Here is a 26,413-nt window from a genome sequence, read left to right as displayed (position 1 = left end):
CAGATAAAATATAGAAATAGGGCATTTTCTCTGTTATCTCTCAAGTACACATGAAATGTAAAGAGAATATGCGTGATACATTCTTCAGAGATGGGGAGAACTGTTTTTTGGGGGGAGAGGTTATGACTTTTGAAATGGAGTAAGAATTATATGGAATTTCTAAATGTCATTAATAATGGTTCACTGCAATGCATACTATATAAAGTTCAACTTTCTAAAAAAGAAGTAAAACATCTATTTCACCAGTAGCCATGGTATCATGTTGAAATACGTTATTAGGATCTACTTGTATGCTAACCACTTACCATTTCACATATCAGGAGCAGTTACGGCAAACAGTAGCAGTTCATAGGCTTGTAATGATAAATCTAATACAGGCAGTGGAAGAGGAGATAAATGCAGATATATATTTAGTTACTTGTGACTTATGGATATTTGTATTTAGTTGATCGACATGATCTTGTCATGACATTCAGTTGTTGGCATGAGCACAATGGAGTCCATTTGATCAGTACATGAGTGAACAGTATTTTATTTTTTTTTGTTCAAGTCTTGGTTTTCAGCTCATTGATTTCACTTTCCACTTCTTATTCTCACTCCGGATTTCCTCAGTGGGACATTTTATCTCACTCTTAAATAGCTTTGGTAGTTTCAGTACACAGTTCAGTGAGTCAAGTTGATCAAGCATTAAGGTTATAGAACATCACTGGTGGTTTTTAAAAAGTTGTATTTAGATGGGAAATATTCCTGAAAAAAACCTCAAGAAACATAAGATTTAATTGTAATTTCCTGTCATTTCTGTCAGGACAATTAGACTGGATTTAGTTTTTAAGCCGCTCTATCCTAATATTCATTCCACTGTTCACAGTTAAGTCCCATATTTTTTTCAAGTAAATTTTAGCTATGTTTCATATCTCCCCATTCTATATTTAGGCTTTTTTTTTTTTTTTTGAGATGGGGTCTCTCTCTGTTGTGTAAGCTAGAGTGCAGTGGCATTATAGCTCACTGCAACCTCAAATTCCTGGGCTCAAATAATTCTCCTGGCTCAGCCTCCCACGTAGCTGGGACTATAGGCATACACCAGCAGGCCCAACCATTTTTTCTATTTCTGTGTAGAGATGGGCCTTTTGCTATGTTGTTCAGGTTGGTTTTGAACTCCTGGCCTTAAGCTATCCTCCTGTCTTGGCCTCCCAAAGTGCTTGCTAGGATTATAGGTGTAAGCCACTGTACCTGGCCTGCACTTACTGTTTTTTTTTTTTTTTTATTACATAAACTTAGTGCTTTGAATTAATCTTTTGACTTTGAGATCCAATCTCTCATAGTGATATATAATCTTGGTTTCATTATATTACTTTGTTTTCCAGATCTGTGAAATCTACATATTTCATAAGTATAAAATTTACCTTTTAATTATAATTAAAATAATTTGGTTAATTTTTAAATGTAAGAATATTAAGTATATAAGTATATTACAAATTTTCATAGTGTGGCTAATAGGCAAAGTCAAAGCTACTGCAAGAAAAAAGACACCTTTTAAATTTAAATGTAGGTTCATGAAAAGGCAGTTGAAAATATCTAGAAAGTATAAAAGGTCAGGGTAAAACTAGTTGAACTGAAAGAATTTGAGCAACATTTTGCAAAGTGCTCAAAAACAAACTGTTAAGAGATCCTTACATGGTCAAGAAAGTTAGCTAGAGAATAAATGATATCACTTACTCTGGGTAAATTTTGGAATCAGAAAATAAAAGGAGATAGGTGATTAACGTTTTTTTTTTTTGTCCATATCTTTATCAAAATATGCAAGAAAGAAAATATTTTTACTAAAATCTCCCTGAAAATGTTTATATTGTGCACATTCCTTTACAATTTAGACCTTATGTATTTCACACAATATTTATTTTTACAGCTACAGCGATTATACTCTATTAATCTAGAACTTCACTCAATAATCAATGTATATAATAAAGCTGTAAAATGATTTCTAATATGTCTTCAGGTTTAAAGTAATTTTCTTTATCACTGGGGAAATAATTTTTTAAGATTACATGAAGTATTTCTTCTGAGTCAATAGGGAGCAATGAGAAGCGTAAAATGCTAGCTTTCACAATGTGGGTGTATATTGTTTTTATTTATTCCTTAATTCCATTGACATTTATTTAGTGTCTTCTATGTTGAGGATACACAATATTCTTAAGCATTACACTATCTGGTAGCATTCACAATCTCTCTTGGAGCTAGAGTTGTGTATGATTCCTTGTTCTGATTTGGGTATCATCCCAAAGTAAATGTGTCCATTACTCCAGTGGTCTAATTGGAAGAGAAGTCTTAACCTACATTGTAAGAAAAAGGTGATGATGCTACAATGTTCACAAAGCACTGTAAGTGTGGAAATAAATGGGCAGTACAACTTGGGTAAACCTAACATCTACATTGAAAGAACAACAGTTCATTTAACTTACCACTACTGAGGAATTACATCATGGTCATTTACATCTAAACTGATGTAGAGCAATAGCTAGACATCAAAAAATACAGATTAACTTTTTTTGCCATTTAAGTCTATGTTTTATAAAGAAACCTTAAATAAAACATACACTATTTCAAGTAATGTCATTAAGTGATGAAGTTATTCAGCTTATTTTACTAGAGAAACCAATATTTTCTTTAGATAATGTACTATTCTATTCTTTGAGGTGGAATTGAAATAAGGCCATATTAAAATATTTGGGCAATATGTATTTTATTAAAACATTTCAATGACTGCTAAGCTGCTTGCCCTAAAATGCAATGCACAGAGGGAAAAATAGTTTGTTTAAAAGGTTAAAGTTTACAGACAAAGTTGAATAAATTATTTTTGAAAGTTGCATCTTTACTAGAAGTTATAATTTTTATTTTCTTTTTTCATAGTGGAATTTATTTTGTAGAGCAGTGTTAGGTGTACAGCTAAACTGAGCAGGAAATACAAAGATTTTCCGTATGTCCCCTGCCTGGAAACATATATAGCCTCCCAATTGTCAACATCTCCCACCAGAGTGGCATGTTGTTAAAACTGATGAGACTACATTGACACATCATTATCACCCCAAATCCACAGTTTACAGTAGGGTTCACTCTTGGCATTGTACATTCTATGGATTTGGATAAATGTATAACATGTATCTACCACTATATCATCCAGAGTAGCTTCACTGTCCTAAAAGTCCTCTGTGTTCCACCTGTTCCTTACTTCTTCCCCCTCCCCACCTCAAATTCTGGCAACCAGTGATCTTTTTATTGTCCCCATAGTTTTGCCTTTTCCAAAATACAGCATTGTTGGAATTACACAATATGTAGCCTTTTCAGATTGGCTTCTTACACTTAGTGATATGCATTTAAGTTTGCTCTGTCTTTTCATGGCTTGATAGCTCATTTCTTTTTAGTGCTGAATTATATTCCACTGTCCAGATATAACAAAGCTATTTTTTGGTTACTCATTTATTTTTTGGTGTTCCGCAATTAGAATGTAAGCATCATAAAGAAAAAAGATTTTGTTTTTTCATCACTCTATCTCCTAAGGAGCAGGTGCTTTAAAATTTGTTTTCCCCTTGATTGAAATAGAAATTAAAACTCTTGTTAGCAGGAATTAAAACAAATCTAAACAACTTCTCCCACACATGTGAAGTGACTTAGGACAGTGGTACCCAACCTTTTTGGCACCAGGGACCACTTTCATGGAAGACAATTTTTCCATGGTTGGGGTGGGGGGAGCTCAGATGGTAATGAGAGTGATGGGGAGCGGCCGTAAATACAGATGAAGCGTCGCTCACTCACCTGCCGCTTACCTCCTGCTGTGCAGCCCGGTTCCTAACTGGTCACAGACTGGTACTGCTTTGCAGCCCAGGGGTTGGGGACCACAGATTTAGGAGCCACAGAGAGGTGAGGGAGGGTGGTGTAGCATAGCTAGCACTTGAACATGAAAAGGCAATGTGCATTTTCTAGTTTGTGGAGGATAGAAGTATTTGGGGGAGCAGAGAGGATATCATTTCTTCCACTGCTAATTGCAGCATTGTTAGCTACAGAGAGAAGTTCAAGTGTATGTTAGGAGTTGAATCTTCCTGTCATCACAGTATCCCAAACATTAAGGCCATGCTTAGCAATAGACCTGAGCATTTTCATATATGCCTGGGAAGTCAGCATACATTTGTTGAATTGCTATCAATCTCTTGAAGGCAGTGGGGAAACAAGACATGCCAAGAGCAGTTCTCATCAGCAGTCTAAAGACAGTCAAGCATAACACTGACAGAATACCAGATTTGCGCAGCCTAAGTTTTAAATTTAATTTGTTTTTAAGTTACGTTTATTTTCACTCTTGTTTGAGGTTGGCTCCATCGAAGCAGAGCCTGAAACAAGAATTCAGGTGCCTGTGATTTATTGAGGAAGTGATCATTAGGAGAAACTTCTAATGGAGGGAGTTGAAGCAAGAAAGAGGAGAGAGAGGGGTGAGGGAGGGAGAACAGAGCTCAGCAAGGATATGGACTCAGATGAAGCCTAGCTTTGGCTTTATACATGGACATAGGGCATGTGTGTCGGGGATGGGGGAGAGTATTCACTGCCCACATGGCAAGGTAGTTGACCTTTTGCACTCCAGAATCATTCAGTCATTACCTGGGGCCTAAAAGGCTGTGAAAAGGCAGCTTGTGCCAGCTGAGAGCAATTTCTGGAACAAGGGGCTGCTGTGAGCACTTAACTGCCAGCACAATGGGATTCTGCCTTTAAGCCCAGGGTAGGGATAAGGTCAGGTACTCTGAATTAGTAATGGTTTTTCCAAATACCAGGACCAAAAGAGTTGGCTGAACCACTGCTAAAAAAAAAAAAAACAATAGAAATTACAGGAGCAGATTATGACTTTGTCTTTCTTTTGACACAGGTGGTATTTCCTGTAAGACAGGAAAGTTATAAATGATTTATCTAGGTAGAGATGGAATTTCTCCATTGATTTATATTGAAACTTACGGCATGCCGTACTTTGTCACCAGTGGCTTTACCTCTGATTATAGCTTCTGTCAGCCACAGCTCATCATGTGCCTGAGGTTGGAATGCCTGCAAGTGACAGTTCAGTGATAAGAACTTATTTTAAATCAAAAGCAGGATCAAGTTCAATTTCTCTGGCAATGGGGTCGTAAAATGCTCCGAAGAACAACAGTTTCAGATTTAAGTTTCTCTCTCCTTCTGTGACAGTCTAAGTCAAGATGATTAAGATTAGAATTTTAGAAATCTCTTAAATGGTCGTGTGGCTTTTTTTTTTTTTTTTCCTTTTTGGAGTTGCCTGTTTATGTGTCTGGTTTTCTATTTGTTTGTTTTTCACTGTAGTAGTTATAGTTAAAAATTTGTAAAAGATATTTACAAATCATTATCTTCATCATGTACGTTGCAAAATATTCCCATTTTGTTTAGTATTTTTATAGCATGTATTTAACCATTCAATAATTTATAAAATTTGCATTCTTTTTTACAGTGGCATTTACAACAACAATTTATGGTTAGTTGTGTATGGAGGTGATAAGATGTTGCTATTAGGAAACTTTCTTCCATCTCAATTTCTCTATTCCTCAGTTCATTGTTTTCATCCATCTCATGGTTACCTATTAATAGAGTATGTCTCTAAGCAGGTTTTCTTTAACACATATTTATGTTGTCAGAATGTAAACACATGTTTACATCTGAGAATGTCCTTCTGTCTAATATGTCAAATATTCATTTTCATTTTGTTACAGAATTTCTAGTTGATAACATTCTCACTTCTCACAGATCTGTAGTCTTGTTTCATAGTGTTCTTACAAATAATAAGGCAGAACAGTCCGGGCCTAGTTCAGTATATTTTTCTTTTATTTTTCTGCATGGATGCTTGTATCTTTTTGAAAAATTTGATGTTCAATTTTTTTTCAACAGGGTATGTTAGGTTTCTTTTATATTCGTTAATTTTGTTTCTGGAAAGTTTTAAGTCTCTTTAGACAGGAAGATGATAGCCTTCACCTCAGAGTTTTTTTATTTGTATATAGAAAATAAAATCATATATTCTATTTCATTTTTTATGGTCTCATTTTCTGGGATAAAAATAGCATATCATATATTGTAATTTTCATCTTTTTCCTATTTCAGTGCATTCTGATAGTTGTAGTATATTGGTTAATTTCATATCTTAGAATAAATGTTCCTATATATTTCTGCTTCTGTAAAGCTGCTTGTACCCATGGCATTTCTAACTGTATACATTTTTTCCTTTGCCTTATTCAGCTCTGTTTCAGTCAGTCTATTTTATCATCATTTTCCTTTTATTTTAAATACTTCTTGTTTCATACAATTTTACTGTGAACCTAATAACATGCCATCGTGTACTTCTGTTTTCTCAGTAAATATCAATAACAGACTACATCACTTTGCTCCTTTAATTTTGCTCAATAAACACTCTGGCCCAATTTTGGATTTTGTTACTGCATTAGTCCAGCTGGGTATTCTTCACAGACGTAGACAGAAGCTTCCTTTGCATCCTTTTGCTAGCCATACAGATGTTATTAGAATTCTTTTCTTGTTGGCTTTGCAGAAGAAATTGTTGATCATAGGTGACATTATCGGTTCTGTGATCCAGTGCCAGGGATAAGGACATTTCAAATAGAGGCTTCATTTCAGTACAGTTTGTTCTCTGTTCACGGTGATGCTTCCTCGGCAGGGGCCAGCTTTCCATATCGAATTATTTACTGAGCCTTCGTTCTTAGTGACATGGGAGGACATAGGCATGGTGTCTGCCTCCTTCCTGGTAGGACAGTCACCCACTATGTCAGGGAATGGCTCTACCCTAGGTCTTCTTATTGCACACTGCTGCACGTGCCTCTGAGGACAGCAGCTGCCAACAAGGTTTTGAAATATTTTCTATCTGTTGCATATTCTTCCTGTCCTCCCAGTGTGTGTCCTTTAAATTATCAATATTGAAAAACTTACTGGATCTTTTGGATTTTAGGTGGAACTTCCTCAAAGATTGTGGCATGTGAATGTCGCCTGCTTTTGTGATCAGTGTTGCTGCAGTTTCTTCTGTATTTTGTTTTTCTTGGCCATTTCTATTTGGATTTAAGGGAAACAGTGATTAGATCCCTCTACCAATGTCATAGCTAGTTAGAAATACTCTACCCTTTTTAATATCTACATAATATGTTATAAATTGGATGTCCTTAATATTTATAAATTTTTGTACATTTAGATTGGGTTATGTGTACAAATTATTTTTTTCTAATATGTAAAGCCTTGAGGGTTTTTTGTTTTTGTGGTTTTTTATTTTTATTTTTGTGTGTGTGTGGGTACACAGCAATTGCTTGTTTCCTGTAATTCCCTTAAATGGTAAACTTTTTGAGGATTGAGATTCATGGGGTTTTTTTAAAAAGAATAATCTCATACCCTCCAAAAAACAAACTATATATGTTAAGACAATGAATTGGTTGTCTGGAATAGCTATTGGGATGCAAATCAGCCCATTAGAGCTCTGAAAAGAGTTACTCTCTGTCAGTCACATTGCCTGGTTTTTAAGTGCAGTACACATAGGCTTGTTTATCTGTCCCTCAACTGGCCCTCCTAACTGGGAGCCCCTTCTCATTCCTGTGTCCTTGTTTTGGGGGGACAGGATTTGCAAAAGCTTTAGCTCATAGGCTACTCATTGCAATGCTGATCACTGACTCTTTATTTTCGATATTTGTTATTGCACATATAGTAGAAATTTCTGTTCTCCCTCTGGCATTCAAATATGTGTAATTTCAATAGTTTCACAAACCTTTAATGTTGTAAAGAAAATACCCTGACCTCCTGTGTTAACCAACCTCATAGAAGAAGCCTATAAAATGTACATTCCCTAAATCCCTTAGTGTTATAAACTGCAGAAAGTAATAAATAGCCTTTCTGGGTACTCTTAATTCTCTAAAGATTTGCAGAGACTCAGAATGCCCCTATTTTTAAACTTTTCAGGGACTTGTGCTATCATTTCATGGATCTCCAAAGGCTTGTAGTGTCATGTGATGTGTACTGCTCTTTGTTTTGATGTATTACCTTCCACATATTGCAGCATATGTTTGCTGTGCCTATTACATCAAAATGAAAGGATCAGAGGAGATGAAGATTTTCCCTAATGGTTTGCTTATGTTCACATACTGTTTGTTGCTCATAGCCTACACCAATTATGCCTATGTTTTTCTCCTGGAGTTATTTTACTGTTTTCTATGGGGTTAGTTACTGAATCGTTTGTATCAAAATATGTTGGAAGACTCAAGAATGGAAATTGTGGAGGCAGAAAATATTCGGAAGAAAACCAATTAATTGGATTGTGTATCACACTCACGAATGTGATTAGGAATGCAATACACTGTGTAAACCCCTTACTTAACTGACATTTAGATGCTCCCTCTTAGTTAGGTACAACTTGGGGTTGACAGGGGAAAGTAATTCATACTCTGCCTTGCAGATTCTAAGGATATAGTTTTGTCCGCACAATACAGAAAGCATTTTGTGAGCAGTATCTGGAAGCCCAGCTCATAGAACTATGTTCTCATAAGGATTCATGTGGCCCAAATCTCTCTTTCCATCCGATCACCACTTGTTCCCCCCTCCCTCTTGGTTTTGCTTCCTTGAGCCACCACAAAACTATTTATCACAATAGATAATCCACAATGAGGCCAGTATCCTGGGGAAGTTGTGATATTTGTTCCCTACTGTTTTCAGGGATCTCTTCCCTTTTTAATCATCTTCCTCCCTGGATTCCTTCTTTCCCTCCAAACCCCATGCCATTGAGGTCTAATGATCCTGGAACTCTCTGTTCTTTGGTGAAGATTTCTGTAACTTTAGAAGTCAAACATAATCAAGGGTAGCACATGGAAGAAATGACAGAATGAGATGCCTTAGTAAGAATACTGTTGTTACTGGTTTCTCTTTTTTTTCAGAATTTTAAGAGCTATAGGGACCAGGATTAGTGGGTGAGCCTAAGGGATAAAACAATTAATAGCTAACATTTATTGCATGTTCATACCAGCCAGTAATTTTCTAAGCCCTTCCCATTTGGGAAATACGGAAAAATATTTAATCCTCACAAAAACTTACAGTGTTCTCCTTATGTGCTCTAGGAGCAAAAGGACCTCTTGATCCATTTGATCCAGTCCTCTCAAGAGTAGGAAAGAGGATAAGAATTTGGAGTCCAATCATTGTTAGTGTTGAAGAACATCCTCTGCCAACTCATCTCATCTGTGCATTTATTCTTTGGCACCTAGTAGGGACGTAATGTGCAGGCTGAGGATTTGAAGATTCAAAATCCTGGCCAATGTTGTCTCCATCTTGATGATGTTGCTACAATGGAGATTAAAAAAATCTACAATTCTGAGACTATATTAGATTCTTTATTTTATGTAAAAAGTGGTTTTTTTGTCTTCCTTTTCACGTGGTATTTGTAAAAGAAGGCTCTTACCTTGACTGCAATCCTTAGGCCCCAGTACAAACAGGTAAAAGACATTGTAATCAGTTTCACTACCACTATAAAAAGTTGAGACTTTGATTAGTTTCTTTTCCTTTAGTCAACATGACAGAAAATTATGGAAAATAACTTTCCCCTTTTCTAAGGGTTTTATGAATTTGTCAATGAAGATCACTTAATGGCCATTTCAGGACCTTAGAATCTGTAATTCATTTCTCCCTTAAAATTTCTCTTAAAATACTACTGTCATTAATAGATCCTAAAAATACCTATACAGAGGCTTTTTGACCTATGATGGGGTTATGTCCCAATAATCCCATCAGAAGTTGAAAATATTGTAAGTTGGAATGCATTTAAGACATTTGACCTAGCGAACATCATACCTTACATTCGCCTACAGGTGGGCAAAAGCATCTAACAGCCTATTTTATAACAAAGTGTTGAATATCTTATATAATTTATTGAATACTGTACAGAAAGTGAAAAACAGAATGGTTGTATGGGCACTCAAAGCACGATTTCTACTGAATGTATATTGCTTTTGCACCATCGTAAAGCTGAAAAATTGTAAGTCAAACCGCTGTGAGTCAGGGACCATCTGCAAATGCTTGAACATTTTCTCACAAACTTTTGGGCTTCAATAAACAAACTTTGACATGGAGAGTTTCAAATGATGTTCAATGACAAATTTGGGATGCAGAAGAATATTTTGCTGTAACATTTGATCAACTGGGTTATGTAGTAACTAACAAAATTGTGCTTCAAGTGTGAGGATTTGAATACGTGTACATATATACTAGCCCCGTAATGATACTACCTCATGAGCTTATATTTTTTGGATAGTTTTTGATTTTTTTTTTCTCTTACTAAATGGCCTTTTCCGAATACAATTGCACATATATTCATTGTTTGTTTGAAAGAAGGAAAAAGTGTCTCTGCAAAGTTAAATATCAACATATTTTCTTTGCGAATGATCAAGGAGAACTCATTTATTCATAGCTAGTTTCTTAATGAAAATGTGTGAATGAGTTTTATGCCTTCACTTGCTTTGTTCTTTTCCATGTGGGCTAAATATTTGGGGATTTTCCCAATGGACTTCATTTTTTAGAATATTTTAGATTTACAGAAAAATTGAGAAGCTAGTACAGAGGCTTCCCATATACTCTCCATGCACTTTCTCCTATTATTAACATCTCATATTAGTATGCTCTATTTGCTACAATTCATGAACCAATATTAGTATAATAAATTATTAAGTAACATCCATGGTTTATTCAGATTTGTTTACTTTTTACCTGATATTCTTTTTCTGTTCCAGGTTCCCATTGAGGACACCATGTTACATTTAGTTGCCAGGTCTTATTAGGGTCTTCTTAGCTGTGACAATGTCTTAGACATTTCTTGTTTTTGATGACCTTGATGGTTTTGGGGAATCCTGGTCAGATGCTCTGTAAGATGGCCAATACTGGAATTTGCCTGATTTTTTTTTTTTTTTATGGTAAGACTAGAGTTATAGTTACTGGAAGAAAGGCCATTTAAAGTGCCATTTTCATCACATTACATCAGAATACCTACTGTTAACATTGACCTTGATCAACTGGCTGAGGTCATGTTTCACAAGTGTCTCTAATGTAAAGTTCCCATTTTCCTCTTTCTTTGTTTTAATGGTAAGTAAACCATAAACTGAATTGTTTCCTCTTGGGTGACCAGGAGCTCACACTATTTGAAGCACAAAACTTTCTTTTAAGAAAAATGGAAATGAAAGGGGCATAGATGGAAAGATCAACAGAGTCTCAAACATAATATTAGTGTTTCTTGTTCCATTTCCTCCCAGGGTGATTGCTTTTTTTTTTTTTTATCACTGTGGTAGGTGACTTAGAGGAACAGATAGCAGCTATCAGACTATCTGGTATGTTGAGAATGTTTGGGTAATTGAATCCTAATTCAGTTAATCTATTTGGATTTGATTTTGAATTGCCTACAAAAACTGCCTAATGCATACATCTTCTAAAATAATTGGTGGTACCAATGCCTCTGTCAGATTATTGTATTTTATACAACAATACGACAATATATTATCTTTGCAGTAATGCTTATAACTTTTCTGTAATATTAGGTGAATTACATTTGGGGATGATTTAACTGAAAAAGAAGCCAATCCTGGTAAGGCTGAGAAAGCTCAACCCATATGCCATGGAGGAAAACTTCTCTCGACTTCACACGTTCTTGGTGACATTAGAAAACTTGGAAAAAGTTCTCAGTGCCACCAACTGCTGACATGAAAATTAAAATGATTATAGGTTTACACAGAAAAACTGATTATAAGGTTTCTAAAGCTGAGCCAGAGAATTTTCAGTGAAGCATTATGAATCATAGAATTAGACAACAAAATTTCTCACTTTTCCATAGTAAATTCGTAATGATTTCCAACTTTGTTTTAGTTTATGACACAGAAGATTTTAATTTCTTTAGAGCAAATAATTCCCATTGCATTCAGAAATGTATGAAGTAGATCTATACAATAAAATGCTGCTTTTTAAAACAAGACTTGTTTATTCAAAAAAGCTGAAATGAAATTGATTCAGGCAGTATTAATCGATAGATGATGCAATTGTTCAGAATAAATCTAATAAAAGATGAAAGTATCTCAGACATGCTGAGTTGATTGGTAAATATGGTTAATTCAAAATGGTCTTTAATAACATAATGAAATCATTTCTGATAACACTGATTTAACTAAATTGGCACTGTCAGAGTTAAATGTAGTATATTAAAATCTTAGTCAAATTGCCTGGGTTAGTCACAGAGTTAAGGTCACTTTATTTGCAGGTAGTAGGCTTACTTGCATAAGTAGAGCTGGCAGAGTTATGCATGCCCTACTTGCAGTTACCAAATTTAAACACCTTCCAGGTGAAAGAGTGTTGGTTAAATGAGCCCCTTGTCAGATTTTTGATTCTGGCTGCCTCCGTTGAAGTTGACTAAGCTTATAGCCAATGATGCCCCAGGCTTCCTTTTGTAGCTGCAGAAAATACAGTATTGGAAGGAAACATTCAGAAATGAGGATGCTACATTGTAAGTAGAAAAGAATAAAGTTAAAAAGAGACAAAAAACCCCCCAAGTGTATGTATATATACACATACATGTATATATAGATATGTATTCTATTTATAGTAGAATAGAAGACTGAGGGTTGAAATAAGAATGCACATAGCATATCTATTTACTTCTTGCTTTCTAAGGCAGATTTTAAAGGAAGTCACAGCCCCTCATGGTTGTTCATGAACATTTATAACATTGAGAACTAAAAGGAAAAAAATCCAGTATTTTCACATTCCCCAAAGCAGAAAAGGATGTAGTAGAAAGTATTCTAGATTTAGGTAATCGATTGTTGATCTCAGATTTTTCACCTCTAGCTCTAGTGCCATTAGGAAGTCATTCAAATCTTCAGTGTGTCAACTTGTTCATTTAAAAAAAAAATTAAGTTTGATCCCGGTAATAATTCCTCAATAAGTGGTGGGTACCTGTATAAGTATGTGCCTGATGTACATAAAAATTGTATTTAATCCTCATGAGAATTCTATGAGGTAGTCTTCTAGAAATGGGTAAGTTGTGCAAGCCTTAGAGGTTTGCTCAAGTTCACCTGGCTTGAATGTGGCTGAATTCAGGAAAGGAAGTGAAATGTTATTTCACTCAAATGCAAAGTTAGCCAGTTACTTTTTAAAAAACTGTGTCACCGATAAAAGAACATGTTGTAGATTGAATTATGCCCCCCACCCCCCAAAAAAGGTATTTTGATTGAAGTCCTAACCTTCAGTACCTGTGGATGTGACCTTATTTGGAAATACAGTCTTTTCAAATATACTCAAGTTAATATGCACTCATAATGGAATAGGTCGGTTCTGATTCCAATGACTGGGTTCCTTCTAAGAAGGCAATGTGAGGGCCCACAGGGAGAACACTGTGTGAAGACAGAGGCAGAATTTGGAGTCAGGTGTCTGCAAGCCAAGGAATACCCAAGAAGCTGGGACTGGACAGGCTCTTTCCCCCAGAGACTCCAGAAGGAACCAACCTTGCCGACACCTTGACTTTAGTCTTTAGGCCTCCAGAACTGTGAGAGATGCAATTTCTGTTACTTGAAGCCACCCTCTTCAAGGTACTTGGTTAAAAGTAGCCATAACATCCTACTGCAAAAGACTTATTTTATTTCTGAATTCTTATTTACTATTTTGAATGAACTTTGAGAGGGCCAGGTTATTAGAGGAGAGACAGAATGTACTCAGGTTACTGTTTTCTGCTTCTTCAAAGACATCAATCATTGCTTTGATGGTAGAACTTGGGAAAAGTTTCTTTTGGTATGTTGTTAAGCAGTCTTCCAGAGTGTGAGGATTAAGAAAAAGCAAATCTTGCTTAAAGTCGTAGAATATAAGAAAATATACTGTTATTCTCTTCAAAGAGCTATGCGTACTTTCCTAAGAGGTATTATTTTTATTCTAGTTTCTCCTTAAAAGTGCCATTGTCTTAGAAATGTGGTGAGTTAATTTGTTTTTTGTTAGGTTTTGATAGACCAGTAAGGAGACAATATATTTCTCTCCTATCCTCACCTATCAGAAAAGATAAATGGTCTCTCTCTGGATGCATTGTCAGCATTAAAGAAGTAAAATAGTGGCTTTTCACTCTGTTAGGTGGTGGTACAGTCCTTGCAGAAAATTGATATTTCTCATGGACTCACAGAAAGTATTGTTTTCCGCAGAAGGTATGGGAAAACCAGTCCATTTTAAGCAAGGCAGCAACATAACCAGAAATGGCACTTTAAAACGTGACCAAATTTGACACATTGCACTGTTACCAACACTGTCAGCCTTACTGAAGTTCATTTTAATGGTAAGGTATCAGTGAAATATGACCATTTTAATTTCTTAGGCCATTTGTTTTCCACAGTAGTAGTACATGAGAATCACCTGTGATTTTTTTAAAAAACGTAATATAAATAAATTCCTGGGCCTACTTCTGAGATTCTGACCCAAAGATGTTGGGTGAGGCATGGGTATATCTAATTTTAAAAACTATGCATGTGATTCTGACATGCAGCCAATGTTGAGAGCCATGGATGTAACAGAAGTGATGATTGTTAATAAAAAAAGAGATTTCTTTTGGCTATGAACATAGCGTGTGGTTTTAGCATCCTAAAAAAGTGTTCTAGTTTTGTAGCAGAACTTTCATAACTACTTAGTTCTAGTTGTCCTTGTTTAACTGGTGGTAGGGCCCACCTTCAGAAGTTAATTTCTAACCCAAACTAATCAACTCTTCAACAGATCATAATGACTTATGTCACATGTTGAATGATTAAGTCATAAACTTTAACATCTGGAGAACCACAGTAAAGAATTGTGACCAGCCTACCATTAATTGAAATAGAGCAACCATGTTCTTTCAATTTTTGAGGACAAATGCACATTATAACTCTTTAAAATATATACATATCACAAATTAAAGATAATTCGTATATAGCTACTAATTAAGTTGAGTTGCAGCTTATAGAATGATATACTCTTATGCAGAAATTATATAATTAAATTTTTTTTTTTTGTATTTGGATCATCACTGTTTTCCTAGATATAAAAAGAAATTTTTTTTTTGTTCAGTCCACATGAATGGAATAGTTGCTAGAACCTAGGCCAATAGATCCTGGCAGCATTAAAACTACCCCTGAAATTGGTCTAAGGTATTTGCTGCTGTCTTTCAAAACAACTTCATTGTTCTTTACTCAGTCTGATGTGAAATATAATTAGATTTCAGTGAAACTCTAAATAGAGGATAAAGTGAATGCAAAGACTTCTGAGAGCTTAATACTGTGGCACTTGAAGACAAAAAAAGCTAAAGAAATAGACTTATTTTCAGCTCCTTGCAATTAAAGATAAATCATAAGGCATATGCACGGGATGATAGGATGACTAGTCAGAGTCACCTGAAATGACAATCTGCACTAATTAGATCAGAGCTTCATACAGTGCAATAGCTGGGCTCAAGTTACAAGGCTAATCAGTAGTCAGTATGTGCACACATGCGCATACACACTGCTCTTGCTGACCTGCTGCTTTGCGTATGTTGCTCTGTGAATCTGAGAGAACATTTATCTTGCCTCGTCAAATGTCATAACCTAAGTGCAGTTGTTTTATTGCTCCAATGAATCTGACATTCTTTTTTTTTTTTTTTTCTTTGAGAATCGTAAAAGCTGCTGTGGTGCAGCTGGGTGATTTTATGAACATTTCCCCGAATATTGTTATCATGTTTTTTGTACTATGCTCTTAATTCTAAAATATTGGGCTGTGCATGTAAAATATGCCCTTACTACAATAACAAAATAGATCAGTTGAAAGGACACCCTTTGCCTGGAGCATTTTTTGCAGGTCTGAATGTAAAGTTGGATGATGAATTGAATAGGGTACATCAAAGGACAGATATACAGCATCTCCAGGCACGCACAGAGACGTACACACACTCTTAGGAATGCAGATCTTGAGGTTATGTAGTGCTCACCATTCAAGGTGATACAATGTTTTATTATTGTTCTTGCTACTGACCAACTATGTCAATTCTGAATCTGATATTCCCTCTGTCACCCCCTTTATTGGATTCTGCAGAGTTATCATATGTACCACAGCAGATCTGCTAGAAGTAAAAACTAGAAACTCACTCTGATGGTATCAATATAGAAGCAATTTATTTTCTTCAGCTATAATAAAGGAAGACATAACTTTCTTTTTGTTACCAAATGCTGAGCTGTTGGAACTTATTCATGATTCCTATTATAGTTCTTGATTCAATGAGGCAGCATCGTGTATTGGCCAAACGTGCAGACATTGGCGCCAAGTTGCGTTGGTCAGAGTCTAAGTTCTACCGGTTACTTCCTGCAGAGTGATCCTAGGCTAGTGTATAACTGTATATGGTTGAGATTCCTCACCTATACAATGAAGCTAATAATAGTACTTGTCCCAGAGAACTGATGGGAGGACACACAGAACTGCTAATCGCTTAGAGCAATAGCTGGCACAATCAGGGAACATTGACCATGGCTAGTCTGTGACTATTTGAAATACATTTTTTTCATATCCTTGAAATTTGAAATACATTTTTTATATCTTTTTCATATCACATTTTTATCATATCATTCATTTTTTTCATAGATTTTTCATATTTAAACAGTGTGTTTGCCTTTAATTTTCTTCCCCATGATCTCAAATGGTAAAAATGAAATTGGAAGGCACTTACTCATTCAATTTATTGTGAAAAATCAGCATAGAAGCAAAAATATTAATTTATGGCAATTTGAGCCTAAAGTGAAGATGATTATAAATTATGCCACTATGTATGGTGGCAGGGCTCTGAAGTGAATAACAAAATGCATCAACCAAAGAAAGCTTAGGATGAATAAGGGCATTTTCTTTACCATGAGACTCATTTTTCAAGTATTTATCAAGATAGTAAATTAAAAAGTTGTTCAGTTTAAAAGAGAAATGAGACAAAATGTTAACAAACAAATAGCTATTAGAGGTCAGTGATGAATTGAGAAAATGAAGACTTTATTTCCTGACCATCTGCTGAGTTGTAAAGTTTTGAGGAAAATAGGTTAATCTAAATAATTTTGAATATAATGTCATCAACTTTCTGATTTATTAAAGTAAAACATGTACATTGTAGATAACATGGAAATGCAAAAAAAAGCTTTACAAAAATACAATTTTTAAAAATATTCTGGGGGGGGAGGGGGGCGGGTATATACATACATACTGAGTGAGATGTGCACCATCTGGGGGATGGTCATGATGGAGACTCAGACTTTTGGGGGGAGGGGGGGAAATAGGCATTTATTGAAACCTTAAAATCTGTACCCCCATAATATGCCGAAATAAAAAAAAAAGAAAAATAACATTCTGGGATAAATGCTATTGATATTTTGAAACATTTTGATGTAAAATTTAACATCTCCCAATTTGGACCCCACTGTCAAAAAGAAAGTCACACCCTAGTTTTGTTTTTATTTAAGTAGTATACCTAGAGAAATTTGTCAAATATTCTATATAAATGTGATTGTTAACAACAGATTAGTATTCTAGGATGTGTCTCTATTATAATTATTTTTATCATTTCTCTTTTTTTGGACATTTAGATATTTTAACTCTTGCTATTATAAATACAATTGCAGTGAACATTCTTTTATGAAAATCTTTTATTTCATTTATCATTGTTGCCTTAAGATAGATTTCTAGAAATGGAATTGCTGCAACAAAAGGATTGCATGATAATGCTCTTGATACAGATGCCCATAGATATTCACTATTACTACTTAGGAAATGTCTTCTAATATTTCGTATTCATGCATTTAAAAGTAAAATTCAGATTTGGTAGGATAGTATATTTTTTTCTACGTAAGACTATATCATGAAGAATGTTTCGTTGACTCAATATTCTTTGGTAACTTCAATTTAATAGATGTCTAGAATTTCATTATCAAGTTTTTTATTACCATAATTCACCTATTTCTCTTAGTAGACAATTTAGTTTGTTTTCAACTTTTTGCCATTGAGAACAATATTGCACTGGGAGTCTTTACAGCTAACCTTCTGTTCATATCCTCTATCATTTCCTATATATTAATATTAAAATGTAAGTCACTGGATCAAAAGCTAGACATATTTTATAGCTCTTTTTTTGGGAATTCAGTGTTTGTATCCTCTGTAACACTTTTTATAGAAAACAATGTTCTTGCTCTACAAATAACCCTTGATGTCTTCAATAATTAAGTGAAAAACAGTTCTAGAGAAAAAAATAAGTAGGTTAATTTTCCCTAATGTTACATTTTGAGTGAGCTTCTGATATTAATATTTTTTCACCAAATGTATTAATTTCTAATATGCCTCTATTTAATGAATGGCTAAGATTACATAAATCTTCCTCCGTACTTTTTTCGAGGTCTTTCATGGTTTCTTAAAATTTTATTCTCAATCATGATGGAATTTATTTTGCATATTGCTTGGGGATCTAACATTGATAATGTTATCATTATTGTTAACTAAGTTAACTACTGATCCCAAGTAAAAATTTTTGATTAATTCATCCTTTTCTTTCCCCTTCCAAGATTTGAGTGGCCACAACATCTATTAAATGTGTATAACCCAAATACCAACTGGTGTCCTCTTGTCTTTTGGGGTCATAGCTATATTTTTCTCCTATATTTGAGGATTTGATGTGTGCCCCTTTGACCTTTCCCATAAGATGTCTTTACACCGTCAGCACCTCACTGCTGTATGGCCGCCTCCTGGGCTCCTGTTGCTGAACACAGTCTCTGGATCATTCCAATTTAATCAAAAAGTGAAACTCAGTAGTTTTCTGTGTTTCCTCAGAAGAATCCTTTTACCTCAGTCATTCACGTGTTTCTTTGTGGACTCTGGAGGGGAGTCCCATTACTAAGGAATTGCAGCCTTCTGTCCTTTCTCTTTCTTGCTTTGGTATGCTAGAATTTATCTTGGAATTATTAATTTAACATATTATGGTATTTGATTTGGCAATATTTTACTTGTATCTGTGTTCTTAAGTGAAATTGACAAGTAGTTTTTCCATTTTAGTTCTAAGAATATGCTTGATGGAAAAAATGAATTGAGGTGATTTTCTTATATTTTTACACTCTGGGAAAAATATTTGTATACAACCCGTCTAGACTTGGTACATTTCTTGAAATTAATATATTTTTGCCAATCTAAATTCTTCTTCATGCTTATTGGTTTATCGAACCATTTTGCTTAGAAAAGTCCATCATGTTATTTATATATTTAATGTTTTAGCTTAGACTTTCATGAAATATTCTTTTAAACTTTCTAACATATCCTTTGTGTATAATTGATCGCTTTTCTTATCCATTTTCTCTCTTGATAAGAGACTCTTTGTCTGATATGCTTTGCTTTAGACACCTAGGAAAGGAGGAAGCCCTAAATAATACCTAAATTGTTTTCACTTTAATGTGAATCCTTTTCCATTGGATGTTCTCTGCTTTCTGAGATAGAAGGTCTTGGAATATTCTGTTAGGGTTTCCTGGTCTGTGGATTGAGTAGCCAGCACCTGCTGGTTAGCCATCTTGAACTTGCTGCCTCTTTTCTTCTCACTCCACAGGTGCTCTGTATAGCAACAGTTCTAAATTTGTGAGAGTGCAAAAGAGCTCTTGCTAGTTTTCACTGCTGATGGAGGGCTTTACTTATTTTTATATTTACTTGTTTTCTTAAGCATTGGTGGTGGTGGTAGGGAGTTGGTGTTGCATTTGAGTATTTGGTCAAGAGTGTTACATGCTTTTTTCCTATGTAGACATTTTCATCAGAATTTTTTACATTTAGCTTTTCAAAACTATTTAAATCAATTTTGGAGTTGATTGAGTTGATTTGTTTTAAGATACAACTCAAATTTTTTTCCGAGCACCCAATTTTCACAGCACAATTTCCTCAATAATCTACCCTTTTTGAATTGATTGATGCTTTTCATGTCACATACTAGTTTAGTACGTATTAAAAATAGGTTCCATTCCATTCAAAACTTTTGATATGTGTGTTATTTTTATACTAGAAATAAGATAGCTTTATAACACGGAGTACATTTCCACCTGATTTTAAATGACACATACCTCTTTGTTTTTATAACACACTTTATTCTGTCTTGTTGTAAACATGATTCTTTATGCTAGATTCTAAGCCCCTGGAAGGCTTACGCAATATAGACTTCTTCATGCTAGCACAGTGCCTTTCAAGTCATGGGTGTTTTGGTGGTCAGCTTTCTGCACCAACTTGGCTAGGCTGGTTATCCAACTAAACACTGATCAAGTAATGCTCTGAAGGGTATTTTGTAGATGTGGTTAATATATACAATCAACTCACTTTCAGTAAAAGAGATTATACTTGATAATTTCAGTGGGCTTCATCCAATCCATTGAAAGGCCTTAAAAACAAAACTGAGCTTTCTCTGGGGAAGAAGAAACCCTGAGTGTCAGACAATGTTGTCAGCTTCTGCTGGAGAGTGATCCATCTGCCAACCTCCTCTACAGATTTAGCACTTGCCAGCTCCGCAGTTGTGTGAGCCAATTCCTTGAAATCTCTCCATCTCTATATTCCTGTCTCTATTTTTATCTCCATCTCTACCTCTATTTCTATCTCTGTCTCCATCTTCATCTATCTCTGGTAGAACCCCAACTGATACAGGTGCCTATAAATCTACAAGTGTTTCTTCAGTGGCAAAGACTAATTTTTCTCTAAACCTTTTGCATGTTCGTGGTGCAATCTGCCATAGACAGAGCCAAATACTATTCTTGTATCATTTTGTGTCTTGTGAAAACTTATAGTACTAGTCTTAGGATTCAAGCAGGGGAAAAAATGGAGTTTTTTCTCCTACCCACTATGATGGTAAATTAACACATGCCAACACCTTCTCTCTGAACCAGCCAACAGTAACACAAAGAGTATATTATGTCCTTCCAAGGTGAGATAACAGCCATTCAAAAAATAAATGAGTTTATTTTACATAAGTTCTATGGAAATGTATTTATTGTGCTACTAGCACAAACTGCCTCTTACAATAGTATTATAGATTGCTGAGTAAGAGCCTGGGTTTATTCACTTTAGCATAAATACCCCTCCACTGGTGTCTTCTCTCAATAGCCTGAAAACTCATATAAGAGTGTTGTTTACATCTTTTATGATCAGCAGATAAAGCATGTGCATTACTGGTTCACAGGAAGAGATTCACTAAAATGACTTCCATTATTTTCAAGGGAGCACAATTTGATGTGAGAAACAGTTCTCAGAATTGAGATACCATTTGCTTCTCTTTTTAGATTAAACACCAGCCTCCTGTGGATACACTGTGTTTGCTCTTGTAGTGTAGATTTGCATTAACACATATCCATTCCAAAACTCATTGGTATGGCCTTTTTACAACTAAAAAAACTATTCCAGCAATGCTGAACACTGAAATGACTGCTCTATAAATGTAAGCACATTATCAGAAATGGGTACCACTAGTGCTACACAAATGGGTATACAGAGCATTAAACTTGTTCTTCCTCTCTTTTCCTGGGGTTGTAATGACATCTTGAAATACAGTTTAAGGGATGATTATTAGAGAATAAAATCAATACCTCTACCCTTTACCAATCTTCCAAAGAAACCAACTAAGAAATAGTAAAAGAGTTATTAGTTTTACACTGCATTATTTTCCAATAAACATAAATAGTTATTTGATAATAAACTAATCTATCTTTAGGAAAAAATGCATTGCCATCAGCCCAGTTAGTAACTACAGAATGACACATTTCTTTATCTACATTGATGCAGTTTTTTGTTTTTCATTGTAGTGAAACTGTTTTTACCTTGCGTTTGTGTTTTCTTTGCGTGTATTTGAAACTTGCTAATGCTAAATGTTCTGCTAATTGAATATTAGCATATAAAAATAATGCAATACTCCTTAATTTGAAGATAGATTTTTTTCATTTCCTCTGCAAGTTACTTTTCTGTGCTACCTATATAGAATAATTGGAGTTGATAAAAATAGAATAATTTAATAGTCTTGTGTGCGTGTAGGGTAATTTATAAAACTCATACAACATTAACCCTTCGCACTCGCTTGCTTTTTTCTTAATTCCTTTATTCTACTCGGGATTTAATTTTTTAAATACCCCAGATTTTACAAAGCGTGGCGGTAGAATACAAAACTGGAGTTTCTTTTCATAAACTTATTTATTTGGATTTTTTTATATTTCAAATTATTGATACATTCAAAGAGTAATTTTAATCTCTATAATTTTTGCTAACCACGTCGAGTCACACTCGACATCTGAGTGCACTGTATTGAAAATGTTATTTTTATGGAAATTTTATTCAGATACATCTCCTTTTTTCTTATTTCGGAAATGCTACAAGGGCAAGAAGGTCCTTTTAATGATTCATACTTTAGATGGGATCAAAGATGAGGTAATCATTTGAGGCAGCCCAAAGCACCAAATTTACATTTGGTCAGAAATGTTTCAGTCCAGAAGAATGAATATACACATACAACATGCTATTCAGTCTATAGTAGAAAATTTTCATTTTATTTACTATCTTGGGTAACCCTTTACATTTTTGTCTCCCATGAGCTTTACCTCTATGCTGTTTCTTCAAATCTCTTCTTGAATACTGTAATTTTATAATTTTCCCCTTTAATAGATCCAATAATCAATATGCAGGTCTCATTGTATTCCATTTGTCAATAGCACTTGACAGAGTCAGTTATTCTTCCCTCCTTTATTATTGGACTTCTGTACAACTCTCACAATTTTCATTATTATCCCTTTGTTATTTTCCCAATGTTGTATAATAAGTTACCATGAACTTTGTCACTTAATATAACACCCATTTATCATCTTCCCGTTTATGTAAGTCAGAAATCTAGCTCAGGGTGTCCCAAGGCTGAAATCAAAGTCTGGCTGGGATGTGTTTTCATCTGGAGGCTTGAATGGGGAAGAAGCCCCTTCCAAACTCATGCGTGTTGTCATCAGAACGCATTCCTTGCAACTTTTTGACTGAAGTCTCTGGTCTTCAGCTGGCTGTCAACTTGGGGTTGCTCCCACTGCTAGGGTTGTTTTCAGGTCCTTGCTTTGTGGCCCTCTCAAAATATGGCCGTTGGATTCTTCAAGGCCAGTAGGGAGAATATTTTACACTTTGAGTCTCTCCCTGAATATCTCTGCTCAGTGATGAGTTGGATTCCCTTTTTAAGGGCTTCCTTGATTAGGTCAGGCCCACACAGGACACTTTCCTTTTTGATTAAGTCTGCTGATTAGAGACCTTAATTCCATCTGCCAAATCCCTTTACCTTTGCCACAAGATAGAACCTAATGGGAGTAAAGACTCATCGTAACCACAAGTCCCACCTACAGTCAAGAAGAGGGGATTATTCAGGGGCTGCCCACCAGGGGGCAGGAATTCTAGAATTCTGTATACCACACACCTTCTGAGCCTTTTTCTCTCATGTCTCCAATATCTTGGTGTTCCGGGGCTCCAGAGTTCAGCCCTTGATTCTCATTTTCCTCTACCTTTGCTCACTCTCTAGATGATCACATCAGTCTCATCTGTTTAAATATTATTTAATGCTGGTGAATCCTAAGCTTATATCCCAAGTCCATATTTCTTCCTTTATGTCACACTCCTGTATACAATGATGTATTTGACTTGGATATATATTAGACATCTCAATATTAACAAATCCCACACTGGCCTTTATCCCTCTCTCTAATCTATTTGTTTGGTGATCTCTCCTTTAATTCTTCATTTTTGACAAATCTATTAAATTACATTGTTCATCCTCTTTCTGTCTTTATAAAAGCAGTATCCTTTAATCCTTCTTCCTCAAATTATTCTTTTACATCTGCCTTGCAGACTTCCAACGCAAGATCAATCCTTTTATCTTTCTGTGCTACCTTTCACCTACTGAGTTGATCGGTGATAGACAACATAATGTAGGATTGCATTTTTTGTGCCATTTTGTGCCATTACAGGTAAATGATCTCCAACTTCAAGGAGGCCTCAGTGCTTTTGAGGAATGAGTTTACTTGTCTACTCTTAAGTCTTTTTCTGATACAAAAATCCCTTTAAACTTTTATCATTCTTTTCAAATTCTGTACACCAATGAGTGTCCCGCATAAACAAGAGATGACTTTGTCTCCTACTTAATCTCTAATGGCTGTATTTGTGAATATTTATTCAGCTATCTTCTTGAGGTCTCAGATAAGTAATTCTTCAATTATCCTCATTTTATGTATATTGTTAATGCTTTCCTTTCCAGCGGTTCTTTCCCTTAGCTGATAAACATGTACTAATCTATTGCATCTGTAAGACAACTAAGGAAACAACACATTCTTTGTCCTTGAGTCCCTTCCTGCTTGCTACCTTGGTTTTCTTATTCACTATTCAATCAATCATCATGACAGAGTGGTTTTATTTATCCTTTTATTTTCTGACCTGTTCGGTGCACGGCTCTCTAATATCAGGCTTCTGTTCCCACAATGCCATTAAGCTACTCTCTCTCTCTCTCCAAAGTCACGAACAACTGCTAAATTGTAAAATCCAGCGGGCGTTTTTCACCTCTCTTCTACTCCCATCTGATTCTATCTGTTCCTTCAGTCTTCTTGAAACGATGGAGCTTTTTGACTGTAGTTCTACCTCTCTGATTACTTTTTTCTTTCCTTAGAAATATATTTTCTCGTTCCATGTCCCTTAGTTTCTTGTTTCTTTATTATAATATCATGCTATTTCCTAGTCTATTGCCACAAATTTAATATGTCAAATAGATTGGTGATCTTGACGTATGAGTTTACTTTTTAAGTCTGTCTTCTAAGGTCTAAATCTCTATTCCCAATCTAGATGTTAATCAAACAGGTATTTATTGACTGACCAATATAGTTCTACAAGGGGTCAGCCATGTGCATCCAACATGAGATTTTTTTAACAGCCAATCTTTGCTCCAGAGCTTCCTATTGTGTTGGCCTACGCTTAGTGAGGTCTTACAACATGGTCTGATGGGCCCTTCTCTGTAAGCCTTTCTCCTTTCCTCTCTCACATGTTACTTGCCGATAAAATTTTTGTAAATCTAACTTCACCTCAGTATCTGTCTGCTGGAGAACCCAGCCAGCATAATTGGTATGAGAAATGGTTTAAAAATGAAAGCTGTGCTTAATTAACAAGTAATTAAAAACTAAGTGGGAGAGCCAGAGTCACTTTGGTTGCTTACAAAGAAACCATCATATCATTCAGTGGGTTAATAGAAAAAGCTGAAGACCAAACCCCTTGTTTAATGGGGTTGAACTTCCAAGACAGTTGAATGGATAGATGCAGTTCTGTGATATCAAAGTCAGGGCCCTAATTGGAGAACCTGGGACCATATTCTAAGACTAGTGTTATCTTTGTAAATTCCTTCTCCATCCAGTTTGATTCCCCAGACGTCTTTGCATTATCTGAGCTTTCAGAAGTGCTTTCCCTCCCACCCTAGCAAGAGGTAGTGCTACTCCTGTGCAGAAAGCAATGCAGGGGCACAGAGAAGGAAGGAGAGCATCAGTACCAGTTGTTTTGACTATGGGGGGATAGCTGGTCTGGTCCAGTTAACACCATTGTGGCCGGAAGTAAAATTAGGCATCCTTTAATTTTTTTTAATAGGCTTTATTTTTTTACATCACCTTTAGAGTCACAGCAAAATTCGGTGGAAGGTATATAGGTTTTACATATATCCCCTCTACCCACATGTGTACAACCTCCCCTACTATCTAAATCCTGCACTAGGATTTAGTGGTACATTTGTTACAGTCGATGAACCTACCTTGACACATCATCATCATTGAAACTCCATAGTTGATATGAGGGTTCACTGTTGGTGCTGTACATTTAATCGGTTTTGACAATTTTGCCATCATTATAGTTCAATACAGAATAGTTTGACTTCATTAAACATCATCTGTGCTTTACCTATTCATCCTTCCTCCCCCTAACTAGTGGTAACCATTGATCATGTTACTACATCTATACTTTTGCCTTTTGCTGAATGTCACATAGTTGGAATCATATAGTATATAGTCTTTGTAGACTCATCTTTTACTTAGTAATGTGCGTTTAGGGTTCCTCCTTATCTTTTCATGACTAAATAAGTTAGTTTTAGCACTGAATAATCTTCCAAAGTCTGGAATTCCAAGGTTTATTCATACGTTTACCTACTACAGGAAATCTTTGTTGCTTCCAAGTTTTGGCAATTATGAATAATGCTGCTATAAACATTTGCGTTTAGGTTTTTGTGTGAGCATAAGTTTTCAGCTCATTTGGGTAAATCCCAAGGATTGCAATTGCTGGATTATGTTTAGTTTGGAAGAAACTGCCAAAC

Source organism: Microcebus murinus, chromosome 24 (assembly GCF_040939455.1).
Source record: "Microcebus murinus isolate Inina chromosome 24, M.murinus_Inina_mat1.0, whole genome shotgun sequence".
Taxonomy (NCBI): domain Eukaryota; kingdom Metazoa; phylum Chordata; class Mammalia; order Primates; family Cheirogaleidae; genus Microcebus; species Microcebus murinus.
This window is presented reverse-complemented; position numbering follows the sequence as displayed.